The sequence below is a fragment of the Ixodes scapularis genome, unplaced genomic scaffold (assembly GCF_016920785.2).
Source record: "Ixodes scapularis isolate PalLabHiFi unplaced genomic scaffold, ASM1692078v2 PGA_scaffold9__187_contigs__length_104089568, whole genome shotgun sequence".
Classification (NCBI taxonomy): Eukaryota; Metazoa; Arthropoda; class Arachnida; order Ixodida; family Ixodidae; genus Ixodes; species Ixodes scapularis.
Genome location: NW_024609884.1, coordinates 9,402,717 through 9,426,223, shown reverse-complemented (window position 1 = coordinate 9,426,223; position 23,507 = coordinate 9,402,717).

The following is a 23,507-nucleotide window of genomic DNA, read 5'->3' as shown; positions in this document are numbered from 1 at the left end:
ACTGCGGTCTTCAGCTCCTGAATCTCCAAGTCTTTCTTATACATCGTCCTTTCCAGCTCATTAGTCTTACTTTTTAGCTCCTTTAGCTCTTTTTCTTGGTCATTCACCTTTTCCAGAATTTCATGGTACTCTTTCCCCATCACTTCTAAGCAGTGTTCTATGCCTTCCACGGTTTTCTCTTGACTGGTAAGCTTCACAATTACCGCATCATGTTTGTCAGATTGCTCATCGATGGACTTTTCGATTTTATTAATACGGGTTAAAACTTCCGTTAGTTTTGTGCTCATGGCAAGGATGTGCTTCATTAAATCTGAAGCATTCGGTTCTTCCGAAGTTGCGCCCACGACGCTGAATTGACTAGCTTCCTGGGAGTCCCTAGCCGCCTGCGTCGTCTGCCTAGCCTCGTGAATCTTACAGGTGGCACACTGCCAAACACCCAAATCCTCTCTCGTCAAGGTCTTAAGCACGGTCTTAGTCACCCCGGCACACTTACCCACATGATAGCTATTATTACATTCTACACACTTTAGACATTGGCTGTCCGCCGGAATTGACTTCAAGCAGCTCAAACACTCAACAAGAGGCATCTAGGAAAGGGGAGCAGTCCAGCGAGGCGGCAAACGAAAGAAAGCAAGATTGATAAGAAAAGATCCTTACCTAGAAAATGCAGACGAGAAAACAGTGTTACGTCTTGCCACACACCCCGCTGGACTGCGCCCCGCCGTAGACTGCTGCTTGGTTTTGTTGACCGCAAGGGGGAGGTACCGTAGCCAACAACGTCACTTGAACCAATCGTGTTTCATGCGACTATCAACGTCCGACAGTGCAAGTATGGTTTCACTGTCCGATAATTCGGCGACTTTTTCCTTGGGGCAGTTGATGTTCTGCGATGACTCAGGCACTCCGACGTACTGCGCTCATCCTTCACCGCCGCTTGGTTCGTTGACTGTTGGCGATAGTCCCACTTCTGTTTCCTTGGCACGAAGATAGGCTTTTGCCGGGAGCGCGTACCAGGGGCTAGAAAATGCAGACGAGAAAACAGTGTTACGTCTTGCCACACACCCCGCTGGACTGCGCCCCGCCGTAGACTGCTGCTTGGTTTTGTTGACCGCAAGGGGGAGGTACCGTAGCCAACAACGTCACTTGAACCAATCGTGTTTCATGCGACTATCAACGTCCGACAGTGCAAGTATGGTTTCACTGTCCGATAATTCGGCGACTTTTTCCTTGGGGCAGTTGATGTTCTGCGATGACTCAGGCACTCCGACGTACTGCGCTCATCCTTCACCGCCGCTTGGTTCGTTGACTGTTGGCGATAGTCCCACTTCTGTTTCCTTGGCACGAAGATAGGCTTTTGCCGGGAGCGCGTACCAGGGGCTAGAAAATGCAGACGAGAAAACAGTGTTACGTCTTGCCACACACACACACATATATGTATATATATATATAGCTTCCTGACGAAGGCCGGACTCCGGCCGAAACGTCGAAGATTAAATCCTCCGTTGTTGCTGTTTTTCACTAAGGTTTTTTTTCTTCTCAGTTTTATACCCACGCCTTCGGCCTCCCGCCACCCTGCCCGTTATATATATATATATATATATATATATATATATATATATATATATATATATATATATATATATATATATATATGTATATATATATATGATTACTTAAATCAAGCTTTTCCCGTAAAATTATAAGGAATATATATATATATATATATATATATATATATATATATATATATATATATATATATATATATAGTCCGGCCTTCGTCAGCTTCCTGACGAAGGCCGGACTCCGACCGAAACGTCGAAGATTAAATCGTCCGTTGTTGCTGTTTTTCACTAAGGGTTTTTTTTCTTCTCAGTTTTATATATATATATATATATCGGGGTGTCGAACCGAAACCGAACCGAACCGAAAACCGGAACCGAACCGGTATTTTTTCCGGAACTGAACCCGAACCCGAACCGTTATATTGTTATCGCGATGAACCCGAACCGGAACTGAACCGGAAAAAAAAATAACGGTTACCGGCTCATGTCAAAACGGTTCGGCTACGCGCTGTTGACAATGAAAGTGCTATCAATGCCATTTGTTTTTTAAGTGCCGTCAACTGACACACACCTCGCTTACATATTTTTCTTCTCCACTCAGTCTTAGGAATATAAATGCTGCATCCATGAATCTTGACAAACGCTGCATCCATAAATCTTGATATAGGAACCAGTATTGAGCTGGTCGCGGCTTGCACGGAAGAAAAAGAATTGGAAGGCTGTGCAAAAAAAAAAAAAAAAAATCGCGTCACGGGATTTTATTTTCCTACAATCTCGTAAATCCTAAATGCTGCTGTGTGCTCATTTCATAACACGTTTCTAGAACGCGCGAGTTCTTGAAACTTGCTTCCATCGGAATGAGAAAAGAAAAGGCTGTGGAGTTTGATAATCATCCGGTTTCGTATAGGCACTTAGAAGCTAACATATTTGCGAGACTGCGAACTCTTCTGTTTTAATATTTATCCTATTACGTCCTTCTGGCGTTGCGTTCGGTGAAGTGTTTTTCATATTCCGTATCTTGTTTAATGAAAACTTCTTTAAGGGTCTAATTTGAGTTACCGAAGGCTAGTTCAAATAAAAAAAGCTGTATTTTCTCCCCACTGTTCCTTCAATTGCTTACACGCCAAGGTGGCGGGATAGTTAGCGAGTTCTACTTGTAAGTGGGTTTGTAAGGAGGTCGCGGATTTTACAGCTACTGCGTCGGACCCAATTAGATGAAGTCCGAATGCGTAAACGTCGGTGAGGTAACCTTTGAGTGCACATAAAGAAACCATTCCTGGTAGAAATCCCTGAGCCTTACACTACGATGTATCCCGTTTCGTATGTGCTGATTTCAGATGTTTTATTTGTAAATTATTTTGATGTTGCAATTTGTCATTTATAATTTCCGAACCGGTTCGTGAACCGGTTCAGCGCCCCGAACCGGTTCGCGAACCGGTTCGAAGATTGAATTAATCGAACCGGAACTGAACCGGAACAAAATAAATTTACCTGAACCCGAACCGTAACCGAACCCGTATTTTTTTCGGTTCGACACACTGATATATATATAATTTTACGGGAAAAGCTTGATTTAAGTAATCATTGTAAAACGCGTGCGATTTAAATCACGATTTAGCGAATTAAGTCACAATTTAAATCATCTTTAGTTTTATTCTCAACCCTGCTTCAAACTGCGTCTGTCCTACTTTGGGCTCTACAGCTTTGCGCGCACAAATAAGCGTCCTATAGCGTGCTTATAGGACGCTTATGTCTGACACATTGTCATATACTGCCACGAGTACGTGCCCTCGATTAATGGGAGCGTGCTGGTAAGTTACGGGAATAAAAGGAAAAAGGACAAAAATGAGAACACTGCAGGACTAAAACGCATTGAAGTCTGATGGCATCAAGGACTTCAATCTGGGAAGTCTTTCGCCCGTCTTTCGTAAGGGTATAATAGGCAGTTTCAATAGGTTTAGTTACATTAGACTATCCGCGTTTATAAAACCCCATGTAGGTCTTCGTGTGGTGCGCTGAATCGTTCGCTATCTCCCCGTCACAGCTGATTGCTTCGCAGTCGTGTGTGGCAGCCTCTGTTTGAGCTTGGAAGGTTTGCTAGATCGCGTCATGAAAGAACGTCCTCGTCGCTTCAGCGCTGCATGCGAAAGCCATTCTTTTTATTTTTCCTTTTTTATTATTATCAGGTTTTAGTTTATGATGTTTCTTAAGCGGCTCCCCTGTCTACTTTTCCTTCCCGCGTCTGGCTTGAGACGGGCGAACTACGTCGACAAGCGAGTGTCCGGCCAACAGTCATGTTCGTAGCGCCCCTGGCTAACAGTGTACTTTGGTCTTGAAAGACGACTTCGAAACGTCGCATTGAAAAGCGTCTTCGAAGGGCGGACTATAAAGAATGTCATTGGACGCTATACTTTCGCGCCCGCGCACACCTAGTGCAGGAGAAGCGCGGCATAACCGTTCCCAAAATCCGAGCAAATATTCCATAGCTTTCGTCGATAACCTAATATTGCGCGGGAGGCCGCCGCAGCTCCTTTCTCTGCCCGCAGAATAGAGCCGTGTCACGCGGCCCATAGAGTTATTATAATGTACGCTAGAGGTTCAACTGGCGCTAGTGTCTATGCGACTTCCGTGACGCAAATTGAAGCAGACAGCAACCAGTCTACTTTTGCGGTGCTCCTGTGCATTCCTATGGGAAAACGCGCGTGCATTTTGCCTCTTCGCCGAAAAATAACACGGAACACTTTGGTTATTTGGGTCGTACCGAATAGTATGTACCTTGATTAACACTGTAAAAGTGTAATTGCTTTAGTTAGCGCATTTTTCTTCATCAGTGACCGATGTTTAACTTCGCTACATTTCAGTCCCAAACGTGTGTTCCGCAGCAGGTGCAAAAACAAGCGACGATTCGAAGCAAAATTACAATTGAAAGCAATGTAGAGTGTGTTCAAGGCTCGCCAGCATTCCTGTGACGTTTGTATATTGATAATATGCCAGTCCTGTCACTATATAAAAATGACCCCGTCGTGCATGAGCCGATAAAAACATTCAAAACGTAGAGAATGAAGTCCGTTGGCTATAAAAGGTGTGTCTTCGTATTGTTTTCTCTGCCGGGCAGCTTTTATCGGGCCCTTGTTCTCAAAGATTTCGAGCGTGCGAGTGATATTTTGAGCGTAGAACAAGCAGCTTCGCTCAGAGCAGAAAGAATAACGCGGTACTTACTTATTTAAAATAGTAATAGATTACGTGGCCTTCAATTTATTCTGATCGTATATGCACGTGTAGTTACTGATCCAGTGTTACTGCGTAGTTCTTGCCGTCTTTCTTAATTTCCAGATGTTCTTCGTTCGTTTGGCACGTATATCCCCCACGCTGAAAAGCACCGACGTCGTGTTCGCGCTAACAGTGTCCGACAGTGCACATAAATACACGTACGAAGCCATTTTAGCACCGTTTTTAATGCGATGATTTTGAAAGAAAAACTCCGTAACTGACCAATTATTTCGTCGGCCTGACTGAGAAATGTTCCAAGCTACCTAGTACGTACGAATTATTCGGGATATTTGCTCTTATGATCGAGCGCAGAGAGAAAATGCACTCACTTTTTCCCATAGAAATGCATTACCGGAAGTCAATTTTCGACTGGTTGCTGTCTGCTTCAATTTGCGTCAGCACACTAGCGCCACTTGAACCTCTAGCGTACATTATAATAACTCTATGACGCGGCCTAACTTTCTCGCAGGACGTCGTGTTTCCTCTACTGCGAAAGGGTCACGACCGACTTCCCTAATCGCGCATCGGACGTCATCTCTGCTCCCGGGGGCTAGCTGGGCGTCGCTCGACAGAATGCGCTCGCGTTCACGCAATCATTGGTCTGGTCGGTGGTTGCGTGCGCCTCGCGTATACCCTCTCTCGCAAGCCGTGCAGTCCTTATACGGTCCGCGGGGCACTGCAGCACAAAACGACTGTTTTTGCACAGTCGCGTCACGTTCGGTGACAACTCGCCGTGCGTTACGATAGTTTGTGGCGGTCTCGTTCACTTTCTGAGCATGCGCAGTGGGTGAACCGCTGAGGTTGCCAGATACGTTGTCTGCGAAACAGGGGCGCACGTCCCCGCGAATTCTTTATGACGCGCTGTTCGCAGTCGCGATTGTGCGTGATGTCATCTGGCAACTGAGAGCGCCGAGTTAATATAGTATTCGCCTGGCGTGGTGGCGCGTTGCGTCAGCGAGGAGTTGGCGGAAGTTGGTCGTTGCGCTTTCGTCTGGGAAGACGGTGACCTATGTGTGTGTATGTGTGTGCATGCCGTGCTGGCGAAGCGCGCTGACGTAGCGACTGTGTTTTTTTTTTTTTTAGCAACTCGCCGATCCATCGGTTCGAGGAACTTTGAGGAGTTAGATTTCCCGGATGACGGCGGTTATTCGAGCTGTTCGTGGCAGCGATGTATGAGACAGCGGATGCTTCGTCGCTTAGTTGGCAGGCATATACCTCGCGCCGGCAACGCCGAACACTATCGCTTGCACTTTGTCTTTCGCGTAGATACCTAATGTATTGATATATGTGAGAATAAAAACGTCACCTTAAAACAAATGCAACCTCTTTGCTGCTCTCTTCGATGTGTTATTTACCCTGTAATCCTTAGACCGAGAAAATAAAAACAGCGCTTGACAACGCCCTCGCATGCTTGTTGCGCGCATAGTTCATCCGCTGCTCACACCACCCTTACACAAATTATCAATGAGTTTCAATTGTGCTTCTGATGTATTTTTATAAAATACAATAGAAACTCAATTGACACTCATTGATCATTTTTGTAACGGTAAGAACATTGTTCGTAAGTAAAAAGAAGAAAAACCTAATAATATGATCTTATTTCCCAATGTTGTAGTTTTAACAACGAAGCTTGAAAGTTGTTTATTTTGCACAAATGGGGAGTGTATAATAAACAGTATATTGTCGCGAAGTTATGGCGTCGCGGCTTTCTTGTTTCAGTTTTACTTTGTTTTTGGGGCCCCTCCGCGGAGCCCCCTGCAGTGTAGTCGGCCGCTGGTCGGCAGCCACGAGGCGGATGAGGGCTTTCCCTCGAGGTGGTTCACGAAGAGCCCCGCTCCGGGTGTCAAGTGACACGGTCTCCTGGTCCGCGAACCGTCCTGCGTGAAGCTCTGGCCGTCGGCGGCGGGTATCCGAAAAGAGCCAGGTTCAGGGAATTTGGGAATGGTTTCCACGTGTTGAGAGGGGTTTCCTTTTGGTGCTATATAGGTTTGGTTGGTTGTTTACGTACTTGCGTACTTCCTTTTGGTTACCGACTTGTTTTGTATGTGCCTGGTCTTGTGATCGTGGCTTCGAATCTGTTTTGTATTGTTCATAGTTTCTCTCGTGAGCTTCGTTCGGAAGGTGTGTTGCCGTGCGTATGAAGGGTTCGGATTTGGGCTAGTTGGTTGAACATGTTTAGGGGTTAAAAGCGCTAAAAACGACGGACGAGTAGGAGAGACACACACCACAGAGCGTGTGTCTGTCCTACTCGTCCGTCGTTTTTAGCGCTTTTAACCCCTAAACGTGCGTATGAGGTTGTCTTGCGGACGCTCATGTTTCCTTTTAGCTCCAGGCCTTTTGATTGGTGCTAAGAAAACCCTCTGTGATTGGTTGCCTAGATGGCACCGGCATGCTGCTAGGCCAACACCTCCTAGACAGCTTTCAAAGCCTGCGCGTCACGTGACATGATGTCACGTCCCGGAGGCCTGCACGGGCGCTGACTGGATGCGAGTGCCGCGTCAGCGTTCGCCGTAAGACTCGTTTCCTATCCTAGTCCCACGCGAAGGCTGACGTGCACTCGAATCCAATCAGGGCCCGTGCAGGTCTCCGGAACGCGACGTCATGTCACGTGACGCGCAGGCTTGAAAGCTGTCTAGGAGGTGTTGGCTAAACTCGATATAAACAGCCGCCAAAGGCCCGCAGAGGCCTTGGCTCCTGGATACGAAGCCCTGAACATCAGCCTGCCTCTGGAGGCCAACTAGCGGCACGTCCGACCCCCTCTGGCTGTGGAGTTATACCGCCCGCTAACTTGCAAACTTAAGACACCTTACGGCTGTGGAGGAGTTCGGCTCGCCCGCCTTTGTGTGAAACTCCTGTTTGTCGGGTACGGTTGTGGTCGGGACACCTGCTGGAGGTGTGGTCGAGGAGGACGGCGGAGAAAGTCGTGACAGGTTAGGAGTATTTCCTCCAAAGTTTATTGGCGAATTGTCCATCTGTGTTACAAAAGAGTTGCTCCTATATTCGTAAAAGAAATAGTTGTTCTTTAATATCAGCATCATCATCAACGGAGAAGAGCCTATTTTCTCCGCGACAATATTTAGGCAGAGTCCCAAAGTTTTCAAAAAAAAAAAAAATAAATAAATTATAAGACCTTATTGAGTGCTAGCCGAACTTTGCAGTTCACGCTCGTTGAAATCAGCCGCTGTATCCTCGTCACTTTGAACTCCTAATCGGTAAGTGTCGCCTGGATGGTGTACAAGCTCTCACGTTTTTTTTTTTTTTTTTTTTTTCGAGGTAAAGCTGTCGACATCGGGCCGCCCCGCCTATCTAGCTGCGTTTATTTTTTGACGTCGGATTCGATCACGCGACATTCTTCACGATGGCGCAACTTACGCAGGTTCTCGAGATTGCGACGCGACCCGGCCGCCCGTCCTCATTGTTTTGCGGATGTTGTTTCTGAATGGCCGTTGTCAACCGCGAGCGTCGTTTTAACACGCCCGCCACGTGTTTGTATAGCAGCTCTTTCCGCGACAACAATATTGCGGTTGATCTTTGAGCCGTTTCCCTGCGGTAAACTTGACAAGGGCGTACGCAGGAAGAATTCTCGCGAGTCTTTGTTTCGCGCGGAGTCCCTTCTCTTCAACTAGATCGATTGTTTCCGCGACATTTTGCCGCAGGTTTGGCGCGCTTTCGCTGCTCGGAAAGGTAGACAGTGACGCGTCGCGACAGACCCGACAAACTGTGAAAAAGGAGAGGAGGAGAGTGAGAAAAAAAGAAAAAGCAAGTCATGTTTTTTGTACGTGCTGTTTGCGACGCACACAGCTACCAAACACCGGGAAGTCGGCGCAAACAAAAAAACGAGACTGCTCACTTTTTTTCTTTTTTTTTGCACTTTGGCCGTCATACGACGGCGATGCCAAGCGACACCGCGCACCGCGCTTCGGGAACGCCCAGAAAAGGCCAAACGCCCCGCCTGCCGGAGGGTGCAAACTTCACAGTGCGAGCGAGTAGTTAGTACCCGTATGGCGCTCGGAAGAAGTAACAAACCAAAAATGTCTGACTAATTTTTTTTTTTTTTTTGTGTGTGGCGGGGGTGGCGGCTTGCTTGAAGTCCAGAGACGGCGCCACATGCGTCAAAGTCTGCCTGCTCATGCGCTTCATGCTTAGGGGAAAGCTAAAATGCTAAAAAAAAGGCGGGAAAAAAGAAAAGAAGGCGCCGAGAAATGGAACGTTCAGGTGTCGAGTTTCCGAAAAGCGGCTTCATGGGTCTCCCTCTCTTCTGTGTTGGCTAGCGGCCGAGGGGTTCAGACGAAACGTGAGCGGCAAACGATGGAGCGTCTTCTGTCGAAACCGAGTAGTTCGATAGGGGCGAAGAACACTAGCGAAGAACGTCACTTGGATAATTCAAAGATAGACTTCTTCAGCGACTTCTATATTTTCAGGAAGCAAGTGGAAGGGCTTGTTGCCACTTTGTGAATTGAGTGTATGTTTCGTTCCTGGCCTTTTTTCTTGTTTGCTTTGCTCTGTTTTTTTAATGTATTTTGTACACTAAACTGAAGACCTGCAGGTCGTTTTGGGGCGCGAAAACATTATTATTATTATTATTACTATTATTATTATTATAGATCGATCAACATAGCCGAGCATTACTATTTGCGAAGAAATGACTTTATCGCCCTCTTAGATTGAGAGTTGAACACAGGGACGGACGAGACAACACATCTTTTAACTTTAACACTACCTTTTGTTGTTCATAGGACGATTGGCTCGAAATTCCGTTGGAGGTTCGCACGTGTCAGCTTCCGTTGCTTTCCTTTTCGCGCGGAAGTCGGAAGGACTTCTGACGTTACTTGTTCAGGACAGGAATCTCCTCTTTCGATCTGTTTTAATCCAGAGCCGTGGTCGTGCACTCCGCCGCGGCCAGGGCTTTTTCTTTCTTTTTTTTTTTTCTGATTTTTTGTTGATTTTTTCTCTAGTTAACCCCCCTCCCCCCCCCCCCCCCCCCCCCCCGGGACTTCCCCCTCCCCTCCCCCTCCCCGCCGTTGTTTGCAGTGGAGATATTTTTCATCTTCGTATCTGTCACGACCTAGCACGGTCCCACTTGTCGGCTTTAAATCGCTTGCATCATGTTGTGCAGTCCCTTCCGTCCTCAAATTTGTCCACTTTGGCGTTCTCGAAGCAATCACTGTACTCCCCTTTCTGGCGTCACCCTCGGGTCCTTTGTCCTTTCCTACGTGTCTCTCGCCCATCTCTTACCATCACGTGACAAAGAAGGAGTCCGCCGGAAACGTTGCGTGTCCTTCCCGTCCTCGTCCCTTTTCTTGTGCCACCCTAGTTTTGGTTTCCCTTCGTACTTCCATTTGTCCAATTCATCGTGCCTGGAGTTCCCTCATTTGTTCTTTTCAAATATTTTTAGCAGAGCTTCCTACTTTTATCTTATTTATTTAACTTTTGAGCTAAAAACATTTTTTTTTCGCCCAAGCACAGAAACAGAGAGACACAGAACGTACACTATTCGAACGGGACACGGTGCACATGTGCAATGGCGAGATGTCCCGTTCTGCAGGCTCCGTGAACGTTCGTATCCTCGTCGCGTGATAGAAAGGACTGAAATAATTGGAGCGCAGAAGCGAGCCTCGGACGAAAAGCAGCGTGGCCGGGATAGGTGTATGCGAGCACCTTCCGGGTGGGTCGGGTGTCGCGATGAGCGACACCCGACCCACCCAAACGTCACCAAGGAGGGCACCGCTACACGGCCAACTAACTCCCTTCCTCCCCTTTCCTCCGTGCGGGACGACGCGTTCGGCGCGGTGATGTGATTGCTGCGCCGTTGGCGCCAATCTACGCCACAGTGGTTATATACCCTTACCTGTTTGCACGTACCCCAAATCTGGGCAATTCCCCCCAACTATGCCCCAAAGGTTAATCTTACTTAATTAATACGGAAACGAATAGACGCCGCTACACTCAGTATCGTTACGGTGGACTTTTGTGAGGATTTTGGAAACTTTCGACGATCGCTTTGAATAACCATGAATTCGATTTCATCTTTGCATCGAACACTGACGGTACTCGATGAAAGTTTTTCATTGTTCGACATAATAATAAGTGGTTTATTTTCCATCTACATTGATGGTGGAGGTCGAGGGAAACAGCTGTGAAATACAGCTTGACAAGGCCCTCGACCCCCTACATAGGCACAGAGGTACACACTCTAAACAAAGCCCGTGCGTCTACTTTCCCGCACAACACTCGGGGAGTCAATCACCGCAACTTACGGAGGCAGCTGAGCGAATGACGATGCCGAAACATATGTTTAGACCAAAACACGCTGTCTGAGTTGTGACATTAAGCAATGCAAAACGTCACGCTTGCATTGCTTAATGTCACAACTCAGACTGCGTTTTTTAGTCTAAACATATGTTTCGGCATCGTCATTCGCTCAGCTGCCCCCGTAAGTTGCGGTGATTGTCTCTCCGATTGTTGTGCGGGAAAGTAGATGCACGGCCTTTTTTTAGAGTGTACAGGGGAAAAAAATGCTACTTCATGCGAAAGTACAAAACGGGTGGATAATATACGTACACGACACACAACTAATAAAAAAAAAGATTGAATAATCCCGGAAACATTAAACAAACCGCCAGATCACTGGTATTCTACCTATCTAGGTTTACAAAATATCATCATCCCGCGATTTAGTCAGTTCCGTTGAGTGCGCTTCTTGGTATGCACGACTGTACAGCGGCGAAGCCAGATCCGCGGCGTACGCGTCGCGAGTTTTTAGGTATCTTGCTTCGCCGCAGCGCATCCACGTATCGAGGGAAAAAGGCACTCTTCGAGAGTGTGATGGTGACCGCGCACGCGTCATGGTGTTTGGAAGAGAAAAGGAACTTGGTGAATGCTGATCTGACAACTCTTTCTCGCAGTAAGATCTGCAAAATGAAACCGCAGCTAGTTTTCCTGCGATTTCTTGACGAGTTGCGACATCTACGATCCCGATTAGATGTAGTTGGGTCATATGATTGGTTTGATTTTCATGTGAAATTGCTCGTTCAGTTACCACCTCTATAGAGGCCCCCAACCGTGCGAGAGCGCTGTCAGTAAAGCTTAAAGCAAAACTAAATAAACTTGCCAGTGGAATGGGATCTTGGGCCTTAAGTTCAGCTACATTTTTTTAAGGAACCATATTAAGAGCCCAGATGCTGATTTTGCTTCCTCATAAAGATCGACACGTGGAATGCCACTGATGTGCATAATTAAATGGGAAAATAATTGCGTAGTTTTATCGCAACCTCGAAATGGAAACAAAACATCGCATTTGTTACTCGTAATTATTATAATATTACTCAAGTTAAATTCTGGTTTGTTTACTTTTGATTCCATACCTAAAAGAACCATTTACAGATGTTCATACTAAGCCCTTCATCAATCAGCATGTGTTTCAGAAACGACTACTGCAATGAAACAAAAAGAGCGTCTCTTCTCACAAGCAGTGTTGGGCAAGATACTCGACAAAAGTATTTAATATATAAGTTACTAAATACCTGCTTCAAAAATACATAAAGTGCTACTTAAGTTACTTTTCCTACAAAATATCTCGAGTAGAGTACAAATATTTAGTAATCTAATTTAATTACTTTTGAAGATACTTCTGCCTTGCGTAATATCGACTCAGTGACACTAGATTGCTATATTTGCAAGCAACACAAGCAAAGATAACAAAATCGCAGTGTTCTTTTATGCCATCCAAGTGCAAGGAGTAGTATCAAACTGATGAATATTACCAAAAAGAAGAAAATCACACCGTGTGGCGGCATTATGCGCTCCTTGCACGCATTGTTTTACTAAGCGCCGAAGTTGATATATATCCGGAGTTCACGTTAAACAAATGCTCAAGTAGTTCACCCAAAGGCTGCATTCGGAGGTGACTGAACTTCAAAAAGGAGAAATCCTTTTACGTTTTTCATGGTTGCACTCTAAGAAATGCCTGCGCGTCTACTTACCTGCAAAATAATTAAAGAGCCAATCTCTGCGGTCTAGAAAATGAGCTCAGCGAATGATGAGGCAGAACATCTGTTTAGACCTAAAAATGAAGTCTGCGCTGTGGCGTTACGCAATACAAAGCGTCATGCTTGCATTGCGTAATGCAACTGAGCGCAGACTTTATTTTGAGGTCTAAACGGATGTTCCGCCTAGGGTGCCTTCATGTGCGCTTTGCTTGGGGTGATGACATCTGGCCATTTTGTTTCGAAAGCTTTTTTTTTTTTTTTTTTTTTGTTCTGAAGCGCGTGAAAAGTCGTGTCCCTGCACGCGCTCGGGGCGCTGGCTGTGTTACGGCGACATTTTGTTTCCTGCGAGTTCTTTGTATTTTCCCTGTGAGCGCATGCTGTCGGGCATCGGGTACTACAAACGATGGCATCACCCTAAACAGAAGGGCATTGAGGCACACTAGTTCCGTCTCATCATTAGCTGAGCTGATTTCGTAGATCGCAGAGATTGGCTCTTTGAGTGTTTTGCGGGTAAGTAGACGCGCAGGCAAAGTTTGTCAATTTCTTTTTTTTTTTTTTTTCCAAGCTCGTTCAAAAAGGTTTACAACTTTAGGCGAACCCTTTGTTTGCATTTTGAACGCTCATCCTGCTCCTATTTTGTTTCCTGCCTTGCTGTTACAATCTGTTTTCACGAAAGGGTAGGGCTATCCCCTTTCTTCCGACGGTGTTCCCGAGGGTGCCAGACTCACGAGAGAAACATATTCTTGCCGTAACAAAATCAAACATATTTTGTTTTTGTGTGTGTTTTGAGTTTGCATTTTGCTTTGGCTTGTTTTCTGTTCAGTGTTCGGGTTCGGTCGCTTCCGCTTCAAGTTTGCAATCGCTCAACTTTGCCCTGTGCTGTGCTGATTCCTATTCCCCCTTTGTTTGGCAACGAACTCGGTGGCGCCAACCATTGCGTAGCCCCGGCACACTTTCGGTTCACGTTTATTTTCTTAATTTTTACTCATCATTCCTTTATCATAAGAGTGAACTACGTCTGACAGTGCTATAAGTGGCCACAGTTGAAAACGAGCGTGTTGGTTAATAGATACAAAACTTGAAAGTATAAAACAGAGAGGACGAGGACGGGAACAGGACATCTTTCATGTATAAGTGGCCATTTCCAGAAGATAGCGTGTATATTTGATTTGGGGGTTGCGGCCCCCGCGCCCCAATAAGAGCGCCGGAGCAAGGCACGCGATAACACTCCACGGTCGAGGCTACAGTGTAGTCGAGGCCCCGTGGACCTCGTTGCCGCCACAGCAGCAGCCCCGTCCGTGACAAAAAAAAGTAGTTCTAGGCTTGTTTTTCTTGAACTTATGGAGAGTCGGGCGAAAGTGCCCGTTCATCGAACTAGGTCCAACGGTCGAAGAGTTGCAAAGAGTGTCTAGATTTATTCGGGGACGTTGGGGGTCAACAATGGGACCCTGTCTGCGAAAAAAAAAAAAAATAAATAAATAAATAAAGGATTACAAATTCAGTTCTCAGAATTTAGAAGGGTCCGATAGTGAATCGTGAAAATTCGGGTCGTTCAAAATTATCAAAGCCGGGCTCTGCGTGAAGACGTTCACTCGACTCTATCATCATGGAGTTTGGGAAGACCGAGCGAAGGGATAATCTTCTGATGCTGGATGGTCATATGTACACTTATAATACGCGCACAGCCAACACCACCTTGCTGTTGGTACAGCCACCACGGGGTATGGGATTTGTCAGCGAGGAAAAGTCTGCAAGGATACGTTGGCGAACACCCTAGAAGTTACGGCCATCGCAAGAAGACAATAAAACCTGTTTTCGCAATTCTTCTTTTTACAACTTCGTAAAGACAAAATTTGTACGGAACTAGAAAAGGCTAACTTCCAGTTATTCTTTTTGACCTACATAATTTCTTAGCGACATCATTTAGTCACGAATTTACAAAACGGCTACACCGAGGAAGCAGTTTATGTTTGTAAATCGTCGCCCTTTTTCTCAATGTCAATAATCCTATTTGCATATGCAAGTCGGCCGAATCGTGGTGACATTTCCATCTAAGCTCAAAAGCACATCACTCCGATTTTTTCGTAGTTCTTTCGACAAATATTTTTTACGTGAACGGGCCGCCTCGACAAGTTTCGCGTTCGACGTATTTGTCTAGTGCGAATAGCCCCATTCGACGAATTGTCCGTCTACCAGTTGTCCGTCAACGAATGGGCTTTCGACGAATTGTCCAAGACCCGTACAAACAGGACGCTTCAGAAATCGTGAGGTTACACAACTCCGTCATACGTCGTGGAAGTTGGAGTCCGGCAGTCCGATTTATGTTTGGATACCACCAGGCAAATATCGCAACTTTCCTCCTCGCCTCCTCCGTTTTTCGGTGACCTCGGTGTTTGTCCACCACCTCCTAGAAGCTAACGCCTCAGCGCTCTTCTGGTGACGTCGCAAGGGAAGGCCATCGGGGGCGCGCGTCGAAGCGCGGAAGCGAAGGCAACGCGCGTGGATCGACCGCCGTAACAACGCGCTTTTAGTCACATAAGCGTTTCTTATTAGCTAAAATGAAAGCTGCACATAGCACCTGGGCTAGAAAACATTTTATTGCACGGGCAAAATATTACACCGCCAAATAATCGGTATGAATGGTACGAGGTATGCGGAAAAATGTAATTATTTTAAGTCGAAAACATTTAGGCACGCAATTATTGCTCTAGCAATGCGTATTTTATACAGAATTACTTCCACAAAATGGCGAGACACGCAGTGATTGGACACGGCAAAACGAATCAGAGTAAAAATCAAGTAGACGTAGTCAACGCGGACACTGCTAGACAAGTGTCACTTCCAATCATGTAAGCAATGTTAATGCATGCAGTCACAGAATTTTTGCATTATACCCCGGCCATATGGTAAAATAAAACAGCGATTGAATATTTTGTCGTTTTAGATGCAGTATACACCGAGAATATTCTTGGCGTTTCGTGTCGCTCACAACAATGAAATACAATATGAACAAGGACCCGCGAAATGAGAGCATTGCAGGAAACGATCGAAGTCAACTCCCTCCGGCTCGCAGATGTTTATAAAAGTTTTAATTGGGGATCCTGTGTATACGAGTCTGCCCTTTGTCTAGGACTGAAAACAGTGAAGTCGAGATGGGCCCATTGCCGCGGAGCGAGTCGAGCAGTGATTCAGCGATTCGAAATCGACGCATGAGCATGTTTCAACAAAAGAAATTGAAGCTTTCTTTCCAGCTATGTTATCTACTAATTCTCAAAATAAGAAGAACGCAGTTGCGTTTTAACGGTCAACATAAGTTCGCGGCTTTCTGCTATCGCGCAGGAGATCGCGATCAAGAAAAAAGAGAGCACTAACTTCTCGACAATTTCCAGCCATATCCGGCGGCGGAAACGAGCCTTCAACTAAGCGTTGTAGATGATAAAATTGTTTTAATGTCACCACCGCAGGATATCGGCGTTAAGATAAATTAAGGTGCGAAAAGTTACAAGCTGAAAATGTGATTTTCACGAGAAAACTTCCACCCACCGTGCGAGCGTAGGTCATGTTTATCGACGGTACAGCGGTAACTTCGGTGCGCTCTCGATTCATGAAATGTTTCGAGCACTGTCAAGAGAATGGCGTCGGGAAAGAAGTATTTTCTGTTTACGAACGCAACCCACTGCCGCCGGAGACTTTGTCATTTGGAAAGCGATGGAAATTTAAGACATTGCAACCGCAGTTGCCTTGTCGGATCCCGACCGCGATACAGATGTCGTCCGATAATATTCTGCGTTTTCTATTGTTATTCGTACAGCTTATTACTTATTACCGAACAATGGTGTCCCGGTGACCAGGAGATTGTCTTCATTGAATACGCTAGCTCTATTTAAATATGGAAGTAAAGAAATAGAGGAAACCGCGAAGGGGAAACGAGCGAACTCGGAGCAACATACGCATCCAAGGCGTTCATCCGGGTCTTCCGCTCGTTCCTAACTAACCAGCAAGGAGGAAAGCGCCGGGAACCTTTTCCCCTTTTCTCTCGCCCTGTTTCAGTAAAACGCCCGAGAGCGAACACAAGCGTCGCTGCGGTCGCCGCGCCCTGATTGGGTGAGGTGTACCGTGACGTCAGGGGAAGAACTCCGCTTTGCGATCTCGCATCCGGCTCGTTTCCCTGCCCCCATTTCCTGGTTTGCGATCATGCTGACCTACAGTTTAGTGCCGCAATGCAAATCCCGAAAAAACAGCTGGTATCAGCTTTCACTGGCCGAAGATATCGAGGCTAAAGAGAGCATGGACAATCAAACTAGGGATGGGAAAGGCACCGTCAACGTCGGCCGTTGTGTGCCGCAAGCACTTCGAGGAGCGGGACCTCGTTTACCCGGTGTACGGGACGCTGGGTTAGGCCGATACCGACGTGCGCCCGTACCTTTTCTAAGCATGTTTGTCACTTTTACTTTCATAATTAGGTTACAAATCCCGAAAGCTATCGGCGGAGGCAATTCCGCCGATGAACCTGTCGGTCCACACGGCACAAGGCGATCGTGGGAGGGGTCGGTGATTCGGCGGCGTAAATGTTTCAGACACTGGAATTTTGTTCCTTGCACTTTCGTGACTCATGAGCTAGGAAAATGTTACATCCCGCTTTGCAAGCCTTTCAAATTGCATTTATATCAAAGACCTTTGGGCGGTCGGCAAATTAATTCGCGACCCCGACTCTGCGCTTGCCACTCTGCATGCTCATGGTCCGCAGATGTTTTAAAGGCCATGGGTCTGAAGAACTTTGAAGTGCTCATGGAATAGGGTTGTTTTACATAAATGTAGCTTTGTCGTGAAATATTGATATAGTTCGTACACGTATGCGGCATGTTTTAGTTTTTAGAAGACGAACAATTTCTGGAACATGGTAGTAGGAAAAACGGCCGAATTTCCCCCGTTGCCTGTATGAGATGTATTGAACTGCCCTAAATATGCACAGCAATAGTACCGTAATTTGGAATGTTTATACTTTTTCCTGACATTTTTTCTTTATTGCAACCTTGTGTTTTCGGAATATACACCGTTTAGTTTGAATTGTCATTTCAAGGTGAAAGATACACTGCTGCAGGTCCCCAAAAGCTTCCTCAGCCTCCAAAGTCCCTACAGCTGGACTTTATGACAACAGAGGAAAACAGGAGGAACAGCAAGCGTTCGAACGGCTGTCCAGTGGAAGATGGTGCACCAGTAGCAGACAAACGTGGCGCCTGTGAAGGGTGACAGTTTGCGTGAGAAAAGCTTCTAGTATTTAGCTTCAAGACTATTTGATTTAGCTGAAATCTCACTTTTAGAGCCTTTAAAACGTAAATTTTCGAGAGGGGAATAGTAAGGGGCTAGACACCTTCACTTGCGTTTTTTTTTGTGCATTACTTGAGTGATATTATAAACAAGCACACATATACCACCACTGGAGTCCATTGAAATATACTATCCGAATCCATCGAAGGCCAAATGCGAGCAATATAAACAGATATAAACAAATCACTGGTTTCTTTCTTTACTTTGTCCCTGTACTTGGGCTGTCTCACTTATGATTCTCTCTCCAGGGCTCAGACTATATTTAACATGTTGCTCGAGCAGCATGCAGCTTTTCTGCTTCGACGTTTTTGTTTAAAAACAGTTAGAAAATAAAAACACGAAATGGTATACATAATCTGCCGATTCATTCAGACCGTCAGCAGCCTTGATTGTGTGAGATGTAAATCTATATCGATGCTCCTACAATTATTCATGCGTTGCCTGCCCTGTCAATCACACCTGAAATGTTGGTTGAAGTTTCGCCCGCAGCTACAGGCCATACCTTAGTAAAGCCACATATGAAAATTTACACTTCCTACAAAAGACGCGCACAAACGAAATTAAATACAAACGAGCGCGCCGACAGCTAACATCGTCACAGCCTCCACAGGGCGAGCGGGGCGAGTCAGGGAAAAATTCTGTCCTCGCCGTGACGTCACCCTGGTTAAGGGGCGCCACGCAAACTTCTCGGGGCTAATAGAGGGGCATCCCCAAAGTCTCTTTTGTTCCTATTGTGGCTTAATACCCCCCAAAGTTCGTTTTAAGACGTTTCTTCCTTCTCTTTCCCAATCCGCGCAATCTTTCATCCTCGGAATCCTCGACCCCGTTCTCTGTCAGGTGGCGCCAGTTATTTCTAAAGTGGTGGGTTCCCGCGACAAACTTTTTTTTCTTCAAATATTGAACATGTATTTGAGATACATGACTGAGTACAAGATACTGAGAAATGTAATTGAGATAGAGTGGCAAATAGTTTCGAGGTAAATGTATTTGCAAGGTACGAAAGTACTACCAGATGTATTTGAAATAGAGTATTTTGAATAGAGTACTTGAGATGGGCAGAAGTCTGCATTATTGTTGCCGTACGTGTCTAGGGGATCCGGACGTTTCGGTGCGAAGACGTTTCGGTGCACGGACATTTCGGTGTAAATATAGTATCTTTGGAGATGAATAATTGAACCCCCAGACATTGTGTACCTTTGTCAATTTTAATATATTGATGCAAGAAAGGCACGGTACAATATCTATAGAAAGGGATTGCAGATTTGTCTTAATTAAGCTGTGTTTTTGTCCACTATGAAAAAAAAATATATGGGAAATATAGACTTCAACAGCAAAAATTAATTGCGTCTCCGACCCAACAATAATAGATTCGAAGTTATTTTACTGCGTGGAAATATATCTGAATGCAGTTGTGAAGGCAGACATTATAAAATGCTTAACAATCGAATCAACACATAAAAAAATGTTTTTTTTTAGCGACCGGGATATGCAATGTAAGAGTATAATAAGGATTGGTTTAGCTTTAGGTTTAAGGCAAAATGATGTCATAAAAAAGTCACCACATATATACTGGAAAGAGTGGCACAAGTTAGCCGAAAATAATTTCTTAGTCATTCGATTAATGAACATAACAAATAAAGGAATTGTTATTTGTAAAGGAAATTATGAAAGTCACACACCGAGAGATAACATAAATGTTGTACGAATATGTAAGTAAAAGCATGCAGTATGGTAATTCAATATGCGACGTACGTTCAGGGAGAATCAAAAGCCTAACCAGAATTTCCAATGATATCTACCGAAAAGTCCGTACACCCAAATGTCCGTACACCAAAATGACCCTGAATCGAAATATCCGTGCACCGAAAAGTCCGCACCGAAACGTCCTAGACCCCGTGTCCGGTGCTTTGGGGCTAATTGAGAGTTTCTCCAAGTCAAACTTGCTGTGACAGTGGCTGGTAACTAGTGGTTTCTCACAAGTGGGAAGGTAAAACCTACACTGTAATTTAGATGAACAGGCCGACGCATGACCTGGTATTCGTAGCGGAACCAATGAACGTGACGTGTAAAGCACGTGCTCCAGTGGTTTCTTTTTTGATGCTCCAAAAAAGAGTTCCGAATGTCTCGTCCCAATCAGATCACCGGGCGCGTGAAATTCGCCCGACTTCGTCGTGGTGTGCCGACAACGAATAGTCCCCCGCCGCGACCCCACCGGCAATAAGACAACAGCAACACAGAGATAAGCAACCGCGCGACGCATATTTTCCTCTCCCGTAGTTTTGGTTTTATCGCTGTACATCCTCCGTACCCGCCCGGAATCTCTAACGGCGGCGAACGAGCGAGCAGTACGCGCACCATGACGCCATATTTTGTCCGTTTTATTGCTTTCCTAACCGCTAAAGCACCTCGCACTTGGAACCCTGGAATTCGCATAGAAACAGGAACACTGGGCTCTTATTCTGAGATTCCGTACGATCCTCGACGACGGGAGGACACTGAGCAGTCTTCGTTGCGTTCGCAGAAAAAACAAATGGAAATTTTGACCCTGGGTAATAATCGTGGTATAAATCCGAGCACGCCGTTTAATTATACTCGTGGCACACGATAGCATCACGAGGGGGATCTGCTTACTGCCCCCCTTTTCTCCTTCTTTCGTCGCCGCATCTTGTAAATATTTATATCCTCGTCCACCTGTACTCCGCCGCTCGCAAGGTGACGCAGCTTTGTCCTTTCCTTCTTTTTAAACTCTTGTCTCTTTTCATGGAAAAAAACAAAAAAAGGCCATAATTACGCGGGCAGCTCGGTTCGCTGCTTCTGGCGAATCCTTTCTTTTTATTCCTGCACGCACGCTCTATCGGCACCCAGGAAGGAAAAAAAAAATAATAATAATTCCGACAGAAGGAAAGATGCGATGCCGCGAGCGTCATTGAAAGCGCCGAGCGACGTCGTCGTCGCGGATGGGGAAAGGATCTGACAAAGGTAGCGCGGCGTCGAGGAGGAGCGGAGTGAGAGGGTATAGGCGCCGGAGCGGGAGACCTTCGGGAGAGAGGGAACTCGCGAGTGAAAGTCGCAGGTGCGTCGACGCAAGTCGACGCGGCGTGTTCGGCGACGTGCGCGCGCAAAATCGCCTCCACCATCGGGGAGTCAAGTAGCCTCCGCCGCGATCCGAAGGAGCGCATCATCCACCCGGGGCGTTGCACAAGTTTAATCTTCGGAGGAAACCAGCGACTCGTGAGGAGGAGCCACACTCGACGTCCTCTCGAACTCTTTTTTAGAAGCGGCGTGTGACCCGACGAGCTTGAACCGTAACGAAGATTCGTCTCTGCAGCGCGTGGTTCGTGACCGCCCGCGTGCTCTTCGGAGGTCCTGGTACGTGTGCGTCGTGCCGATCGGCGAACCATGACGTCCAGCCTGCGCTACCCCGAGTTCCGGAAGAGGGTGAGTTTTGTGCGCGATAATCGCGTCGCGCTGGCACGATGTTATGTCGTCAAATTGTCAAATGCTGCCTCGCTATACGTGCTGGATGTGCAGCGAGCGCTCGGTGAGGGCGGGCTGTATGGCGGCGCTAGTTACCTTTGCTGTATTTTGGTCGTGACACGCGGCCTTGCCTCATTACAGCCGAGCCGATCCCATATAGTGATCTGGAGCCACGCGCAGATCCGATCCAGACTGACGATATGCCTGACGTTGGCCTCGGCGCCAGGAACGCTTTCGTCCGCGATGTTTGGAGGCTACAAGCTCTCTTCGAGAAAAACAGACGAACTTCTAGCCTCGAAACGTAGTATCGTAAATCATAAAACACATTATAATAACTAAAAGAAAGAAAAAAGAAAAATAGCCGCGCGGTTTGTTGTTTATTTTCGCTTTTACGTCTCCGTGTTCCCTTGCGTCTGTTTGTATCATGTAATTGCGACTATGCAGTCTCGAATTGACCTCCTATTACGGTGCAGCGGTACAACGCAGACCCTTCTGTCGCAGTGTGTCACAGAAAAGTTATTACCTCGAAACAGGGAATTACGCAACGCGATGGAACTGTACCGCGCTCGAGAGGGGAAAACAAAAGAAAGAAAAAGGGCTGACAGGCGGCAGCCACTTGCAACCTGACGCGGGGGCTGGCAGCGGGAACAGGCGGCTGCATTCCTCGCATTTCACGTCAGTCTCGTCGGCGCGGGGATGGGCAGCCCTTTGTTTGCGACCGAGCAGACAACTCAACTGATAGGCCGGATGCGGGAAACGTCCCCTGCCCGCGTGGCTCGCCCCCAAGGCGGGGGTGCACCGATTGCCGAGGTGGGGCCGAGTACCTGCGAGCCGATAAGGACCGGCACTCCACGTTTCGTCGAGCTTGGCCCTCCCCTGTCCCGTCGCCGGAACGCTGGTCGAGGTCAGAGTCCGGCGGCAGAGCAGCGGGGGTCTGGATTGAGACCGGTGCCCCCGGTGGGACGATGAACGATGGTTGCGAGAACGGACGGTCGGCTCTGTGGGGGGACCTAGAGATGAGTGGGGCCTCCGAAGATTGGAGGTCGAATCCTCTGATCGGGCTTTGCGTTGCGAGAATTTTTTATATACTACTACTATATCTACCAGTACTGCCAGCCACCCACGAGGTGGTCATGCGAGAGCGAATGCCGATTTATTTCGCAACGCGAGAAGAAAATGAAAACGTCGGTATCAATATAGAGCAGCAGCTCGAGTTGCAACACGCCTCTTGAACAAACGTATCGTGGCAGCGGAGGGCGAAGATGGGAAGATCTAGTGCAACAACTAGTTGTGATAGATTCCTCATTTCTGCCGCAACAATCTATTGCGTGACCAGCTGCAGTATATTGTTCCTCCGCTTTCGATCGAACTAAAGCGTGTTTCACATGCAGCGATTTTGGCCCTAAAGCGGCGCGATTTCTGCCGTCGCGGCGCTCGTGCCGCAGAATTGCTGGTGCTGGCCAGAGCGCCGCGACGGCAGAAATCGCGCCGCTTTAGGGCAAAAACCGCTGCATGTGAACTAGGCTTAACCGTGCAATGGCATGAACGAGTCAAATGGCGAGCACTTCTGATAACCAAGTCCCATGGTTGTCATGTGGAAATGATTGTGTACGAAATCTACTCATTAGCTTTACTACAAAATAATTTCCCGTGCTCTTGGTTAAACACAAACAGTAGATATGTTGCTCTTTTGACACCGGTGTACCTGTTCTGTTATCGGCCATACCCATAGCTCTCGTGGGATTGTGCAGGGGCCCTATGTTGCACGTTTTGGACTCCCACGGCGACTAGGGAGAAGGAAGTGACGTCAACGACGCCGCAAATGCAGATTGGATGTTGACTGATCTCTCATCAATCAATATCCAACCTGCATTTGCTG